Genomic DNA, 17,049 nt, shown 5'->3' with positions numbered 1-17,049 from the left:
GACTTCCCCAAGTTCACACAGCAGACAAGTGGCAGAATTAGAACCCAGGTCCTTCTGATTTGAAGGCTCATGCCATATCCCTTAGGCCATACTGCTTCTCACCACATTCTTGGGGTGATTTCATCTTGTTGTCACTGAAAAAAGCTAGATCCTTTCAGCCCGATTATCTTGTATTTATCTCAACGCTTAGTATAGAGCTTGGCACATAGTTAGTGCTTAAATATTATTATTATTAATATTATTATTCCTAAAGGGACTCTATAGCATATCTGCCTCCCTCTGTGTTCCCCCCAGGCCCCACTGAGACAGATCCTTCAGGGTATTAAAAAGGTTTCTAGATCAACCTCACTTATATTTTCCTTTCTGAAAATTATTTTACGACCATCTCCCCGCTAAAACTGTAAGCTCCTTGAGGACAGGAATCAAATCTTGTAACTCTAGCATACTTTCCCAAGAGCTTTCCTTAGTACTCTTCAAAGAGTAGGAGCTCAATAAAAACAGTCGATGGATCGGCAGGGAGTGGGTCCACTTATCGTTATATCGTACTCCCAAGTGCTTAGTAGAGTGCTGTGTACACAGTAAATACTCAGTAAATACGACTGACTGATTGATTGGATTCCAGAGTCTACAAGCTAAAATTGGTGACCAAGGAGGGAGGGACTGAAAATGTGCATTAGAAGAGAGGGGAAGAGAGATGGGTGCCTTTGTGTCCCTGCCCCTGAAATCTTGCATCCTACGCTGCCTACCTGGCTTTAATAATTGGAACACCAAGACTACTTTAATGCGGACTTTTGGCCCTCGCAAATGATCTCATCTTCCACTAAATTGAGGAGGCAGAGAAGGAGGGTTCTGGAGATTAGCTCTGCTTCCCTCAGGCAGAACAGTGTAGAAATTGTCCAAAAGAGCAAAACCCTCAAAATAGACCGTGATTTCAATGAAGACTGACCTTTCTTTGGGAGATTTGTTAGGGCACACCCTCTTTCCACCCCTGAAACATGACAGGAACTTCTTAATGGCCTTTTGTTACACCACCAGAAGCGGGAAACCCTAAAGAACTTGGCAACGTACTGAAAACTTTGGGAGGTTGGCTCACCAGTCCAGGACAATAATGGCAGGAATGGTTTGACTCGGGGGCCACACACACTTCCTGTGAGTCCTCCAGTTTCCTGTGCATGTTGGGTGGGTGATGGATGGTTGCAGGGGCGCTGCCTAACTCTCTCTATGTCCCTGGCATACTTTGAATCTGTCCCATCACCTTTCTGATCTCCCATCCTCCTGTCTCTCCCCGCTTCAGTCTATACTTCACTCTGCTGCCCGGATTATCTTTCTACAGAAAATCTCTGGGCCTGTCACTCCCCTCCTCAAAAATCTCCAGTGGTTGCCTATCAACCTTCGCATGAAGCAAAAACTCCTCACTAATAGCTTCAAAGCTCTCCATCACCTTGCCCCCTCTTACCTTACCTCCCTCCTCTCCTTCTGCAGCCCAACCTGCTCACTCTGCTCCTCGGCCACTAACCTCCTCACTGTGTCTGTCCCGCCGTCGACCCCTGGCCCATATCCTACCTCTAGCCTGGAATGTCCTCCCTCCTCGCATCCGCCAAACTAGTTCTCTTCCCCTCCTCAAAGCCCTCCTGAGAACTCACCTCCTCCAGGAGGCCTTCCCAGACTGAGCTCTCCCTTTCCCTCCACCCCTCCTCCCCTCCCCATCGCCCCTACTCTCCCCCTCTGCTCTACCCCTTCCCCTCCCCACAGCACGTGTATATTTGTACATATTTATTACTCTATTTTATTAATGATGTGTATAAAGCTATAATTCTATTTATCTATTTTAATGCTATTGATGCCTGTCTACTTGCTTTGTTTTGTTATTTGTCTCCCCTTTCTAGACTGTGAGCCCGTTGTTGGGAAGAAGTGCAGCGTAGCTTAGTTGCAAGAGCCTGGGCTTGGGTGTTAGAGGTCACGGGTTCTAATTCCGGCTCCACTGCTTGTCAGCTATGTGACCTTGGGTAAGTCACTTAACTTCTCTGTGCCTCGGTTACCTCATCCTTAAAATAGGGATGAAGACTGTGAGCCCTAAGTGGGACAACCTGATGATCTTGTATGTACCCCAGTGCTTAGAACATATAGTAAGTGCTTAACAAATACCAACATCATTATTATTATTATTATTATGGATTTTCTCTATCTGTTGCCTAATTGAATTTTCCAAGCACTTCGCAGTAAAGTGCTCTGCACACAGTAAGCACTCAATAAATACGATTGAATGAATGAATCACCATTCCCTTTCCTTGCCACTGTTGCTCAGCTGGAAAGCTTGGAGAAGCAGCGTGTCTCAGTGGAAAGAGCCTGGGCTTGGGAGTCAGAGGTCATGGGTTCGAATCTCAGCTCTGCCTCTTGTCAGCTGTGTGACTGTGGGCAAGTCACTTAACTTCTCTGGGTCTCAGTTACCTCATCTGTAAAATGGGGATTAACTGTGAGCCTCACGTGGGACAACCTGATTACCCCGTTATCTACTCCAGCACTTAGAACAGCGCTCTGCACATAGTAAGCGCTTAATAAATGCCAACATTATTAAAGGAGCAGAGACGGGGGAAGAGTGTTGGGAGGGCAAGACTACACCCCCGGTCAGCTCCTTCCCCCTCTATCACACCTCTCTTCTCCTCTCCTCCCAGTCAACCATCAGCAAGTGGCTGCACGGAGATTATGCCTGGGGCTCAGCCCTTCTCCATTGCTACACTGCAGCTCTATTGTTAACAATCCATTCCCAGGCATCTTCTTGTCATAGATTTCTCCCTTTTCCACATGTCAGGGCCCAAAAAGGAGGGCCTACGCCAAGAATTCATTCATTCGTCTTCAATTGTATTTAGTGAGTGCATTTCTGTGTGCAGAGCACTGTACTAAGTGTTTGGGAGAGTACAACACAACATAATAACAGACACATTCCCTGCCCACAACGAGCTTACAGTCTAGAGGATGTGAAGTGGAGAGGCTTGCCATGTAACCAGGACAGAAAAATAAGCCCCCTTTTTGAATTTAGTAGACTCTAAATCCTATGTGCCCAGAAAATTGCCTCAATCTGTCACTTAATAATCATTATAATAATAATAATAATAGTTCTTGTTCAGCACTTACTATGTGCCAAACACTGTTCAAAGCACTGGGGAAAGATGCAAGCTTGGGACACAGTCCTTGTCCTTAACGCCCAGGCCCATGCTCTATCCATTACACCATGCTACTTCTCTGTGCTTGGCACAAAGTCAGCATTAAACAATACCACAGTTATCATTATCCCTGCCTTCTGTGTCTACCCACTCTAGTCTTAACTTCACTTTGCTGCCAGGAACATTTTCCTAAAAAAAAAATATGCATTCCATATCTCCTCACTCCTCAAGACACTCCTCCAGTTGTTGTCCATTTACCTCCACTTCAAACGGGAACTCCTTACCATCAACTTCAAAGCAATCAATCAGCTAGCCTCCTCCTAAGTTACTTAGCTGATTTCCTACTACAACCCAGCCCATATGCTTTGCTCCTCCGATGTCAACCTACTCTCTGAACTTCGATCGCGTCTATCTTGTTACTCACTCCTCGCCCACATCCTGCCACTGGCCTGGAACTCGCTCCCCCTTTATATCTGACGGACCATCTCCCTCCCCACCTTCAAAGCCTTATTAAAATCACATCTCCTCCAAGACACTTTCCCCAGCTAAGTCCTCATTTCCCCTAATTCCCTTCTGCATTGCTGGACAGCATTTACGTACGTATCCGGAACTAATTTTAACGTCTGTCTCCCCCTCGAAACCTTAAGATCCTAGTGGGCAGAGAACATGCCTATCAACGCTGTTACATTGTACTTTTCCAAGCACTTAGAACAGTAGTCTGCACACAGAGACCACTCAATAAATATGATTGATTGACTGAGGGTGATAAATCCCTTCAGCGACCTGATCAGCTGCAGGCAGCATTAGCTGGATAAGCATTTCTGGGATTTGTCATCCAAATGCTCTCTGGTAATAATTCACTTTAATAGTCAGGAACACTGAGAGTCCACATCTTATAAGGAAGTTGAAAACAAATATCTACTTTTGTATTCTCCAGAAGGTTTCTCTACTAAACTCCTGCTTTTCAGTTCCTATTCCTTGCAGTTTTACTTTAGGACAACTTTAAGTCAAAGAATGATTTGATTACCTATTGAGTGCTAAGCATTGTACTAAGCCCTTAAAATACTACAGCATTAGCAAGACGAATATTTCCTTCCTCCAAGAAGCTTACACTTTAATAGGGGAAGCAAACAAAAGTATTTATAATTAAAGCAGAAGGAGAGAACAGAGATATGATAGGAAATAATACACATATATCAGGATGAGATAGCTAAATAAATGTCACTTTTTGACATTTGAAAGAAATTGTGAAATTGTGACATTGTAAAATAAATGTCACTTATTGAACATTCAAATAAAGGTAGATATATGTAGGTGCATGCTGAGGCGAGGGGTTAAATATCTAAGTTTTAGGAGTGGGTGTTGGGTTGCCATAAAATAAACAGATTCCTTTACAACAAACAGATTCCTTCTGAAAATGAAACTTCTGACCAGCTCTGAAATCCTTGCTGGATTTCCACTGAAGGACTATTTCATTTTCCTTCAAGTTCTGAGAAGACCCCACTTGAAGGAAAAATGGAGACACCCATCAGCGTAATGGAAAACATAATCCTAATGGAAAATCTGGGGTTCTTTTCTGAAATATAAAGCTTTCTACCAAATCTTGTTCCCTCTGAGGGAACCTCCTGCTCAGGAGAGCAACCTGAGCTTTTTATTTTTTTTGGTATCGATTTTTTTGTGAAAGTTCCAAAAGATTTGACTTTTAGCCAGAAACTAAAACTGAAACCCAGGCTAATAGAATATCTAAACTTCTGTGGTGTTTGTGTCAAGACAATCAGATAAGGTTGGGACTCTTGGGTTTCTACTCTAAGAGGATTGGCATGAGAGTCCTCTAGACTTGAAGCTCCTTGTGGACAGGGAACGTGTCCCCCAATTCTGTTGTATTATATTTTCCCAAGTGCTTAGTACAGGCCTCTAGACTGTAAGCTCCTTATGTCTGTTTATTGTTATAATGTACTCTCCCAAGTGCTTAGTGGAGTGCTCTGCCCATAGTAAGCACTCAATAAATACCATTGATTAATTGATCTTCCTTGCCTGCTGTTCTTGGGTGGCTTTGTTCCTGAGTGCCTTCCCTAGGACATGCACAGATCTCAGAGTTCTGGATTATTTGCAGGAGGAATCTCCCAATTTGTATGTTCTCAAGACTTCTGCCCTCTTGGTCTAACCATGACATAACAGTCCAGCCCGGGAGCCCCTCTAATCCCCGCTTTCAGGAGACCTGCGGGCAGAGTAGTGGGGCATTGTGCCATTAAGCGCCAATCTGCCCCAATTCTAGTGAATGGCTGTGCTTCCTGATGATATTCAGCTTCTTGAGCAGTTCCGCCACTTGACTAGCTGCTCCAAAAGTCACCATTTGAGTAACGAGTGGAAAAGCAAGATCCCTGTTGGGAGCAAAGGTGGTTCAGTCAGCTCAAGTCAAACTGGGAGAGAGACCCTTCCACCCTGCCTTCTGTTTCTTCTCTGAAGCAGGGAAATGCCCTCAGTGGCAGTGAGGTGGGTTGTTGGGGTCCCTCGTATCTATACTTCCCCAATTGCCAGCCTGGGCTACTAAGACCATCTTTCGTAGACCATTTGTTTTGTGTGAATATCCCTTTGGGGACTACTAAGTCTTTCATTCATTCATTCAATCGTATTTATTGAGCCCTTACTGTGTGCAGATCGCTGTATTAAGGGCTTGGGAGAGTAAAATATAACAATAAACAGACACATTCCCTGCCCACAACGATCTTACAGTCTAGAGGGGCGAGACAGACATTAGTATAAATAAGTTTCTGATGTACATAAGTGCTGTGGGGCTGGGACTGGGGTGATGAATGAAGGGAGCAAGTCAGGGCAGCCAGAAGGGAGAGGGAGAAGAGGAAAGGAGGGCTTAGTCATCTCCTCTTGGAGGAGATGTGCCTTCAGTAAGGCTTTGAAGAGAGAAAGAGAATAATTGTCTACGAGGACTACTAAGACACAGTCTTAGTAAGACATCCCGAGAAGTGGACGGGAGCACACGGAACCATTACATACATTTGAAGGCATGATCTGGCTCCAACTTTTGAGGAAGTACCCCCTGCAATAAAAACCCTGAAGAAACATCCATACCTAATGGCATTCCTACAGAAGCCCACAGGCAGGGAGGGAATCCTCAGATGTCTGCAAAAGCTTTACCTCAACATAAGGCACCCTAAAGGAATGCCACAAGACTTCAAAGGGGCCACCGTAATCACCATCTTCCAGAAGGAAAAAGAGAGAGCTGACTGTGGAAAGTATTAGAGAATCTCCCTGTTCTCCATTACAGGCAAGATCTGCCCCGGAATCCTTCTGAATACACTACTGAAGAATGTAGTCAACTTTGTGCTAACAATAACTATTGCTGGACTCCTCTTTAATGCCTTATTGAAGGCACATCTCCTCCAAGAGGCCTTCCCTGACTAAACCCTCCTTCCTTCTTTTCCCAATACCTTCTGCATCCTCCTGACTTGCTCCCTTTATTCATGCTCTCGCAGCCCCACAACATTTATGTACGTATCCGTAATTTATTTATTCATGTTATTGTCTGTCTCCCCCTCTAAACCGTAAGCTTGTTGTGAGCAGGGTCTGTGTCTGTTTATTGTTGTATTGTACTCTCCAAAGCACTTAGTACAGTGCTCTACATATCGGAAGCGCTCAATAAATACTAGTGAATGAACGAATGAAGACCAAAATGCAACACGGCAGATGCGGTCTTAATAATGTGACAGACACCGGATTTAGAGAAGCAGTGTGGCGTAGTTGAAAGAGCATGGGCTTGGGAGTCAGAGGATGAGGGTTCTAATCCCGGTTCCACCACTTATCTGCTGTGTGACCTGGGGCAAACCACTTAACTTCTCTGTGCCTCAGTTCCCGCATCTGTAAAATGGGGATTAAGACTGTGAGCCCCCTGTGGGTCAACCTGATTACCTTGTATCTACCCCAGCACTTAGGACAGTGATTGGTACATAGTAAGTGCTTAACAAATACCATTATTATTATTAGTGTAGAGAGCAACACCAAGACCCTATTAGTGTTCACTGACCTTATAAAAGCTTTTGATGCCATTATCTAAACAAATTGGGTTGACCTGAGAAATTATCAAGACTCTCCATCACCTTATTTATAGGATTTGTTAAGTGCTAACTATGTGTCAGACACTGTACTAAGCGCTGCGGTAGATACAAACTAATCAAGTTGGACACTATCCATGTCCTACATGAGGCTTCCAGTCTAATCCCCATTTTCCAGAAGAAGGAACTGAAGCACAAAGAAATTAATTGCCTTGCCCAAGGTGACCCAGCAGACAAGTGGCAGAGCTGGGGTTAGAAGCCAGGTCCTCTGACTCCCAGGCCCATGCTCTTTCCACTAGGCCACACTGCTTCCCAACTTTGGAACGAAGCAGGGTTGTCTGGTTAGCCCAGTACCGTTAAACCTATTCTCTGTCACCAGGCTCAAGGTTGGAGGGAAAGATCTGGAACCTGAAGTCAGAATGCACTTCAGATCCACCAGGAAATTATTCCAACTTGAAGCTTTCTCAAAAGTGTTTGAGGTGGTGGGTCAAGCACTGATATAAATATTGACTATTCTCTAGAGATGAGACACAAGAAGGCGGACTAATGATTGTAATTCCCTTTCCAGATCCATCTCAGCATTAGGGGTGGACGATTGTCTTGTCTTATGCCGTCGAGTCGTCTCCGACCCTTAGCGACGCCATGGACACATCTCTCCTGGAACGTCCCACCTTCACCTGTAATCACTCTGGTAGTGTATCCATAGAGTTTTCTTGGTAAAAATATGGAAGTGGCTTACCATTTCTCCTTCCGCACAGTAAACCTGAGTCTCCGCCCTCAACTCACTCCCATGTCACTGCTGCCCAGCACAGGTGAGTTTTGACTTGTAGCAAATTGCCTTCCACTAGCTAGCCACTGTCCAAGCTAGGAATGGAATGGAAAGGCCTCTGCTCGACTCTCCCTGCCATAGTCGAGACTGGTAGAGTACTGGAAACTCTCCAGCTGAGACCCTGAGAGGGGAAGGACGGACGATAGGCCTGAAGAAAACTGAATGGATGTACCAGCCTACATCCTAAAAACCCAATAATCACCAAAGGTTTTCATCCACAAGCCAGAATTTAAAACATTCTGCTCCCGGGGCAATACACTACCCGAAAGTGCACAAATAGATGAAGGGATAGAAACTAGAATAGTAAATGCTAGGATGGCTTTTGCCTGATTGGAAAGATAGAACATGATAACAGGCTTCATTCAAAGCTGAAGGTTCATACGGCTGCTGTGAAGGCTAACCTATGTAACTGAGAGAACTGGACCCAATTTCAGAAAACACATCCAGCTTCAGAAACCATTTCACCTATCCACCAGGCTCAACATCAAATGGTAAGACGAGGTTACCAATGCTAAGGTCTTGGAACGTAGTCAGCTTCCCCGAAGTGAAGTAATGCAGGGAAGAAGGTACGAGGAGGAATAAGAGCAGTGGTAGTTTACTGGGTATGGTAACTGTCTTAAGCACCGGGGAACAATACACAAGTGGGAATTAGGCACAGTCCTTAACTCTTGGGGAGTCTCAAAATCTCATAATAAAAAGGAGAAGAGAGGACCGGTGACAGACACGTAGGGAGAGATGAAACAAAAAACACTAAAAAAAAAATAAATAGGACCAAATTGGATCTGTCGGACTCTGTGGCTAGAGGAGCAGGATTTCTGGCTCCTCACGGTTCAGAGTCCACCGTCACCAGCGCAGTCCCAGGGAGTGCTCCAGCAGCAGCTGCCAGGTATTCCCAAGGTTTTGTGGAGGCGGCTCCAGGCTGCGGCTGCTTTCCTCTATCCCCCTAGGGTGGTGGGAGTCGGGGCAGGATGGAGGCTCCTCGGTGTTGCGGAGGAGAGCCAGGGCGGGATCCTGAGGAGGTCGTTTAGTGGTCCACTAGAGGGAGAGGCCGAGGTAATAGTGATGTGGGAGAGACGGAGGGATCGCATGGCTATCTAGTAGGGAGAGAACTGGCAGTGAATGCCCAGAAGTGGCTTAAGTCCAGCAGCTGGTGGTGTACAGGGCTCACCTGGAGCAGGGAGCCACGATATGGCTCGGCAGATAGCGGGAGGAGTCACACGGTCACCTGGCAGGGAGAGATTCACAGCGAGCGAGTGCCTAGCAGCGGTTTAAGTCAAATGGATGACAGCAGGATACCCAAGCAGCTGCTGGAATGTGTCCTGAAGTGGGGCTCAAGCAAGCCAGGAGAGCGGATTAAGTGACTGTGAGAGAAGTTGTTTTCCTCAAGGATGCCAAAAGCCCGGCTCAGAAACTGAGTCGGGGCTTGATTGGGACAAATCCTCAAGCATAAACAGTGATGGAGGATACGTCCATTATGCACTGGTCTTTTCAGCCAAGCTCACTTACACTGCAGGAGCTCTCTATCATTGACATCACAATCAAAACCAAAAGGCTATTTTTTATATAAACACCTGTCTTAGGAATGCTTAGGGGTACCAGCACATTCCTGCCTCATAGTCCTCAACTTCTGAATCTTTTGGGTGACCATCCTACCCAAAATGAGCCAGCCCACCAGGACGATTCCACTGGTTCAGGTGGGTGATGGGCAGCAGAATGGCAGGAGGGTCTGGAGAATGGTTAGCTGAAGTTGGGAATCTGGAGACAGAGCAGGCTGGATGAAAGTCCATTTCTAATCCCGGACTGTAGTTCCTGCCGAACGCACTCTTGGAATCCTCAAAGGCTGGCAGTCCAACTTGGAATGCAGAGAGCTGGGATGGAGAAGAATTACTGCTGCCTCTTCAGCTAGCAAGAGACTGATGTTTTGGGCCACTACTGATGTAGGTTATTTCATTTGGGATAAGCTCATGATGTCCTTTTCTAGGAGTGGTGGTGATAATTTAAAGTGCTGTTCTGACCTTGAAGGCTGAGAAGCAGCATGGCATAGTGGAAAGAGCATAGGGCCTGGGAGTCAGAGGACTTGCATTCTAGTCCCAGCTCCACTACTTGTCTGCTGTGTGTCCCTGAGCAAGTCATTTCACTTTTTTGGACCTCAGTTTCCTCATTTGTAAAACGAGGATTAAGACTGTGAGCCCCATGTGGGACCCAGATTGTGTCCAAGTCATTTAGCCTGTATTTACCCTAGTGCTTAGTACAGTGCCTGGCAACAAATACCACTAAACACCTCCCCCTCAAAAAACTCTGAGAGACCTGAAGTATCCAACCTCCTACCTTGCCCAGTTTGGGGTTCAGTACCCAGCCCAAAGTAAACCCTCAATCAGTGGTATTTACTGAGCACTTATTGTGTGCACGGTACTGTACTACGTGCTTCGGAAAGTATGAGAGTTGGTAGAAGCTTAGAGTCTAGAGTCTACTGTATGACTACTGAGTGCAAAGAGCTGTAATAAAAACTTGGAATAGTACAACAGAAGCAAATAAGAGCTTACATGTACCATTGACAGAGCATGGCATAACTCATTATTATCCATGTATTTGATACTTCTTCCGTTTCCCAGAGAGAGGGCTCAGATAACTGTTTTTCAGGGAAGTACAAAGCCTTTGGAATGAGGTGACTAAACGATGATGCTGCATAAATGAGTTTGGAGTGTTAGGAACGCCCCTTTTTTTCCAATGAAAGAGTTCGACGGCTGTGCGAGAGTGTTCAAACTCAAGCAAGCGTATCTCATATAATAGGATCATCGCTCTTCTCTAAGAAAGCCAAGGGTAGAAGGTCATTCTTCTCCCTGTATAAACTATATGCAGTGACCACTGATGATGGAATTTGCAAACACCATCGCTCAGATATGGCTAGACATCCATGGCTAGTGCTTAATCCGATCTAGCAAAATATGACTGTTGAGTAAAAATAACACAGCTGTGGAGCATTTAATCTGGTCCTGTTAGTTGCTTTCTATGTGCAAAGCACTGTTCTACCTTGGAGAGGATCCAAGGTAATCAGGTTGTCTTAATCCCCATTTTACAGATGAGGGAACTGAGGCACAGAGAAGTGAAATGACTTGCCCAAAGTCACTCAGCTGACGAGCGGCTGAGCCTGGATTTGAACCCATGACCTCTGACTCCCAAGCCCGTGCTCATTCCACTGAGCCATGCTGCTTCTCTATAGCATTTTGGAACTACAACACAAGAAAGGGATGCATCCTCTGAACATAAGGAGGTTACATTCCAGTGGAGAAACTTAAATTCTAATGGTCTTAAAGGAAAAGCATGAGCAAGCCTATGATACTACTTCCTTTAGCCCCTCATTTCTCTTTCGTTATGGAAAGGAAACATGGCTTTTTTCTGGACATCTGCATCCAAAAAATGCAGCTTGCTGCTCTACCCATAAATAGGGCCCCAAATTCTGGAATCGAAGACAGGGATATCATCATCATCAACATCATCAAAGGTATTTATTGGGTGCTTACTATGTGCAGAGCACTGTACTAAACTCTTGGGACCCTGATTCACCTAGTCCTCAACATGTCATTCCCCAGAGCATTTCATGAGGTCAGACAAGCATATTTTAGGGGGTGAAAAATCCAAACCAGACCAATTTGAACTCGAGAAAACCTCATAGAATGACAATTGAATAGTCAGTAGAAAAAGAACCGGCACCGAGAGCGGGTCAAAGACGCAAGGCTGAGGCGGTTTGGTGGGGGGGAAAGCGGAAGCTGAGGAGTCAGAGGAAGCCAGGGGCATTCAGGTCTTCCTGGAAGATCTTGCTGCTCTTAGCTGAGGGAGGCACACCCCTACCCTGGAGAGCAGTGAGCAACCCCCAAGCTTCAGAACGAGAATGATTACAAAAACCCAAGCACCAACTGAGTTCCTGTGTGTGAAATCAGGAAATAGGAGGTTCCTTTCCATGTCTTTTTCTTTCTCTGACTTCCCCAGCGCACAACCCTGAAGTGACACAATGGGACTTTGTGTGCAGGGTGGAATCCCATGGTTTACGTTTCTGTTGGCAGGGACCGGGGGATTTGTATCCGGCTCAGTGATGTCAAGGAGGTTACAGACAGGAATTCCCTCTCACCCCACCAACCGATTCTGACAATCTCCCTCATTCACCGCCTCACCCCAAAGTACATTCCCTTTCATTGGAGAGGGTCCCACTCATCTGGCTAGCTTCGACATCTCAGGAGGGCGGACTCGGCCATGTTCGTGTTTCGCCATTCAGCTCTGGCTCCCTCGAGAGGGTGGGAATGACAAGGGGCAGCATCAGGTCCGGGTGTCTTCCGGGCAATGGCGGGGTTTAGTCAGCTCAGCAGCGGCAGCTTCCATTCTTCTCAGAGATGCGTTCTCCTCATCCGGCCCTCCTCTGAGCCCCTTGTAATTCTCAACCGTCCGACCTGCTTCCGACAGCACAATAACCCACATGTGGGACAACAGGGGATGGGAAGAGGGTGGGTGGGGGTGACTCACAACCCACCACTGTGGTTCTTTCACATCGAGTCCATTCTCTCAACACGGTGGGTGCTCTGTGGAGAGAGAACGCCGAAGGCAATCCTGACATCTAAAGGCCCCCCTCTCTGCCCACATCCACCGGATTCAGTCCAAACCCACCCCTGAGCAGCAATGTTCAGTAGTTTCTATACAAAGCGTTATTCATTCATTCAATCACATTTATTGAGCGCTTACTGGGTGCGGAGTGCTAAGTGCTTGGGAGAGTACGATACAGCAATAAGCAGGCACATTCCCTGCCCACAACGAGCTTACACAGCGTGGCTCAGTGGAAAAAAGCCCAGGCTTGGGAGTCAGAGGTCATGGGTTCGAATCCCGGCTCTGCCACTTGTCAGCTGTGTGACTGTGGGCAAGTCACTTAACTTCTCTGGGCCTCAGTTCCCTCAGCTGTAAAATGGGGATGAGGACTGTGAGCCTCACGTGAGACAACCTGATTACCCTGTATCTACCCCAGCGCTTAGAACAGTGCTCGGCCCACGGTAAACGCTTAACGAATACCAACAGAGGGGGAGACAGACATTAATATAAATAAGTACATAAATTACAGATGTGTACATAAGCGCTGTGGGACTGGGGCGGGAAAAAACAAAGGGAGCAAGTCAGGGCGACACAGTAAGGGGGTGGGGGGAAAAGGAAAGGAGGGCTTTGTCTGGGAAGACCTCTTGGAGGAGATGGGACTCCAGTAAGGCTTTGAAGGTGGGAAGAGTCATTGTCCCTGACACATGCTCTTTTTCACAGGAACTTGGCCAAGACAGCTAATCTGGGACAGCAATGGCGACAACAGAGGGGGAAGCCATGACCCAAGCAGGGACACATGAGGAGCAATCATGTGCTTGCTAGCATTTAACGTAGGAGAGGAATCAGAGAGGCACCAGAGATGAATTTCTCAGAATGCGGTGGCAAGAATGTTGTAAGCGGGTTGTGGAGGCTTCCAAAGAGTGGCAGATTTGTGCAGGGTACTTTATCTTTGAACGGCCAGTTGCTTGGTGGTGGCGGAAATTCAGTTCTGTAATATGACTTCCTCTTGCCCAGTCAGTAGGTCAGTTAGTCAGTTGAAATCATTCATTCATTAGATAATATCTATTGAGCGCCTGCTGTGTGCAGAGCATTGTACTAAGCACTTGGGAGAGTACAGAGAAGCAGCGTGGCTCAGTGGAAAGAGCACGGGCTTGGGAGTCAGAGATCATGGGTTCGAATCCCGGCTCTGCCACTTGGCAGCTATGTGACTGTGGGCAAGTCACTTAACTTCTCTGTGCCTCAGTTACCTCATCTGTCAATGGGGATTAAGACTGTGAGCCTCACGTGGGACCAGCTGATGACCCTGTATCTACCCCAGTGCTTAGAACAGTGCTCTGCACATAGTAAGTGCTTAACAAATACCAACATTATTATTATTATTACAAGAGAATGGTAAAGACACATTTCCTGTCCACAATGAGCTTGAGCGCTTACTGTGTGAGAACACCTTACTGAGCACTTGGGAGAGTACTATATAACAACGTAACAGATACATTCCCTGCCCGCACTGAGCTTACAGTCTAGAGGCGGGGAGACAGACATTAATATAAATGACTCCTTCCCTCATCACCTCATATTCCATTAACACCCTTAGCTCCTCATACCCCTCTAGCCGTTTCCTTCAAACTGGTTCTCTTCTAGATGGGAATAAAAGAGAGTTGCACCCTCTTTTTCCCCTTCCCCTCATCGCCAACCCGATCACTGCCTCTAGACCCAAGAGATTGGGAAGGAAGAACCAACCAGGAAGAAGAGGAGCAGGTGTGAGAGTTAAGGATGCATATAAGCGTAGGGTCACATTGGGGGCAGGGGGGATCAAATTAGCCTTGAGTCATCACATCCACTGAATTTCCCCCCTTCCACCTCAACAGCTTAGCTAAAGAGTAGTAAAAAAGCTGAAGGAAAGTGAACAAGGGTAAGGCAGAGGGAAAAGCATGGCCTAGTGGAAATAACACGGGCCTGGGAGTCAGAAGACCTAGATTCTAATCCCAGTTCTGTTACTTGTCTGCTGTGTGACCTTGGGCAAATCATAACTTCTCTATATCTCAGTTCCCTCTTTTGTCAAAGGGGGATTAAATCGTACTCCCTCCTATTTTGACTGTGAGCCCAGTGTGGGATAGGGACTGTGTCCAACTTGGTTCAGCTGGATTATCTTGTATTTACCTCAGCCTTCAGTACAGTGCTTGGAACAAGTACTGTAATTATTATTATTCCAAGTTGAAGCCCAAGATCAGAGGTGAGAGCTCTGGATTGGAAGTCTGAACAGCTGCTTGGTAGTGAAAGAGGCAGAGCGGTTCTTGAAAGCAAAACCTCCTCTCTCTTCTTGGTTTTTTCTAGCTGAGTTGAGGGGGTCTCTTGGGACTGTGGACATTTTATTGAGCACCTTGCTCGGGAACAGAGATTCCGGAACTAGGTTTCCATGCTCTTGAACTACAAAAGAGGAAAGGCTTTTGAGAAGCAGCATGGCCTAGTGGCAGGAGATGGGCTTGGGAGTCAGAGGACATGGGTTCTAATCCTGGCTCTGCAACTTAATAATTAATAATAATAAATATTGTATTTGTAAGTACCTACTATGTGTCAGGCACTGTACTGAATGCTGGGGTGGATACAAGCAAATCGGGTTGGACAGAGACCCTGTCCCAAGTGAGACTCATTCCCGATTTTACCGATGAGGGAACTGAGGCCTAGAGAAGTGAAGTGACTTGCTCAAAGTCACACAGCAGACAGGTGGCCCAGCCAGGATTGGACAAACCCTTGACCTTCTGACTCCCAGGCCCGTGCTCAAAGCACTACGCCATGCTGCTATGTCTGCTGTACGATCTTGGGCAAGTCACTTCACTTCTCTGGGCCTCAGTTACTGCAACTGTAAAATGGGGATTATGATCGTGAGCCCCATGTAGGACAGGGACCATGTCCAACCTGATTACTCTGATTACTATGTGCTTGGCACATAGTAAGCGCTTATAAATACCATCATTATTAATATTATCTTTATTAAAAGCCCTGGTTCTCCCTGTTCCCTCCTTTGCTCAGTGGCATGAAGACTCAACCATCTTTTGTGAGCTGGAAGGCATCCTAAAGGCTCACCAGATGCAAAGATTGGAGAATCATTATGGAAAAGGGGCCAAGAAAGCTGAAGAGACCAAGGGGGAGGCAGCAGAAGAAACAGAGGTTGGGACCTCAGCAGCTTTGTGAAAGTGAGGTGGGGGGAAGAAGAATGAGGAACAAATACCAAAGCCTCCTCCCCTTCCTGTCCAGTGTAGCTGAGCATAGGGCAAGTCTCCTTTTTACATGGAGTTCCCTTATCCTGACAGTGAATGCTCTTTTCCACATATTTATGGATTCCCAATGTGTACTGCAAATGCAAGACAGGGGAGAAGGACTCTTTTTGTCCAGTGAAAGCTCTTTTCACCGCCCAAAGGTTTTTCAAGGCAGGGAGAAGTTGGGGCAGAGGGGAAGTTGGCTGCTAGATTGCCATGCGCACTGTGGGCTTTGAGAGTTGTATTTTGGGGACGATCGCCATGGGGATTGCTGACCTCACTCGAAAATAGCAGACATCGAGACATGCCTGATGTCCCATGGATTATGCTTGTTTTGCAGCATAATATAACAATGGCATTTGTGTCATTTTGTGGAAATATGCCGAGTTCCCTTGGGGGAACCCTTGACCTCATCTCTTGTTCCAACGTCATTGCGTTCCCCTCCTGAGTCCCCATAAACACGGACGCCCAGTTGGAACTGAGGGACTTGGCAGCACGAGCCACGGTGGAGAGAGATTGGATGCTTAAAATAAAAAAAAAACAAAACTGGACATTAAAGCCTTCCTCCATGTCAAAGGAACCTCCATCCCAGTCTGCTTGGCCCCACCCTGGCAGGACAGGGAAAAGTCACTTTGGAAAGACTGGGACAACCACTGCTGTAGAGGTCTGGTTGTCAGAAGGACCTGGGTTCTAATCCCGACTCCACCACTTGTCTTCTTGGACAAGTCACTTAACTTCTCTGGGCCTCAGTTACCTCATCTGTAAAACGGGGATTAAGACTGTGAGCCCCATGAGGGACAAGGACTGTGTCCAACCTGATTAACTTTCATCTACCCCAGTGCTTAGTACAGGGCCTGGAACAGAGTAAGTGCTTCATAAATACCATAAAAAATAAGAAATGATCCCTGGGGCTGTGGTTGTGCTGTGGACTTTGAGCTGTGAGGAGCCAGAAAGTCCACAGCATCCTACTGATTTTTGTTTTTGTCTTTGTGTTGTGTTAGTGTTTTGTTTCATCTCTCCTTATGTATCTGTTGCCAGTCCCTTCTTCCCCTTCTTACTTTCAGACTGCATGGCCCTTAAGGAACAGGGACCATTTCTAAACCCTATCCATGTATTCTCTCCCAGTGCTTAGTACAGTGCTCTGCACATCGTAAGCGCTTATT

General features: G+C 46.4%; 1 protein-coding gene and 1 non-coding gene across 2 annotated transcripts in view; both read right to left on the bottom strand.

Annotated features, from left to right (window-relative positions):
- The window catches only part of ENTPD1 (ectonucleoside triphosphate diphosphohydrolase 1), a 76,353-nt gene that overhangs the window by 37,026 nt on the left and 22,278 nt on the right, over nucleotides 1-17,049 (bottom strand). The window lies entirely within an intron of this gene.
- On the bottom strand, nucleotides 8,051-8,188 carry LOC114810972. Its single transcript, XR_003758660.1, has one exon. It is a non-coding gene; the product is annotated as a small nucleolar RNA SNORA7 (small nucleolar RNA).

The sequence above is a fragment of the Ornithorhynchus anatinus genome, chromosome 3, assembly GCF_004115215.2.
Source record: "Ornithorhynchus anatinus isolate Pmale09 chromosome 3, mOrnAna1.pri.v4, whole genome shotgun sequence".
NCBI classification, from domain to species: Eukaryota; Metazoa; Chordata; class Mammalia; order Monotremata; family Ornithorhynchidae; genus Ornithorhynchus; species Ornithorhynchus anatinus.
This window is presented reverse-complemented; position numbering and strand designations above follow the sequence as displayed.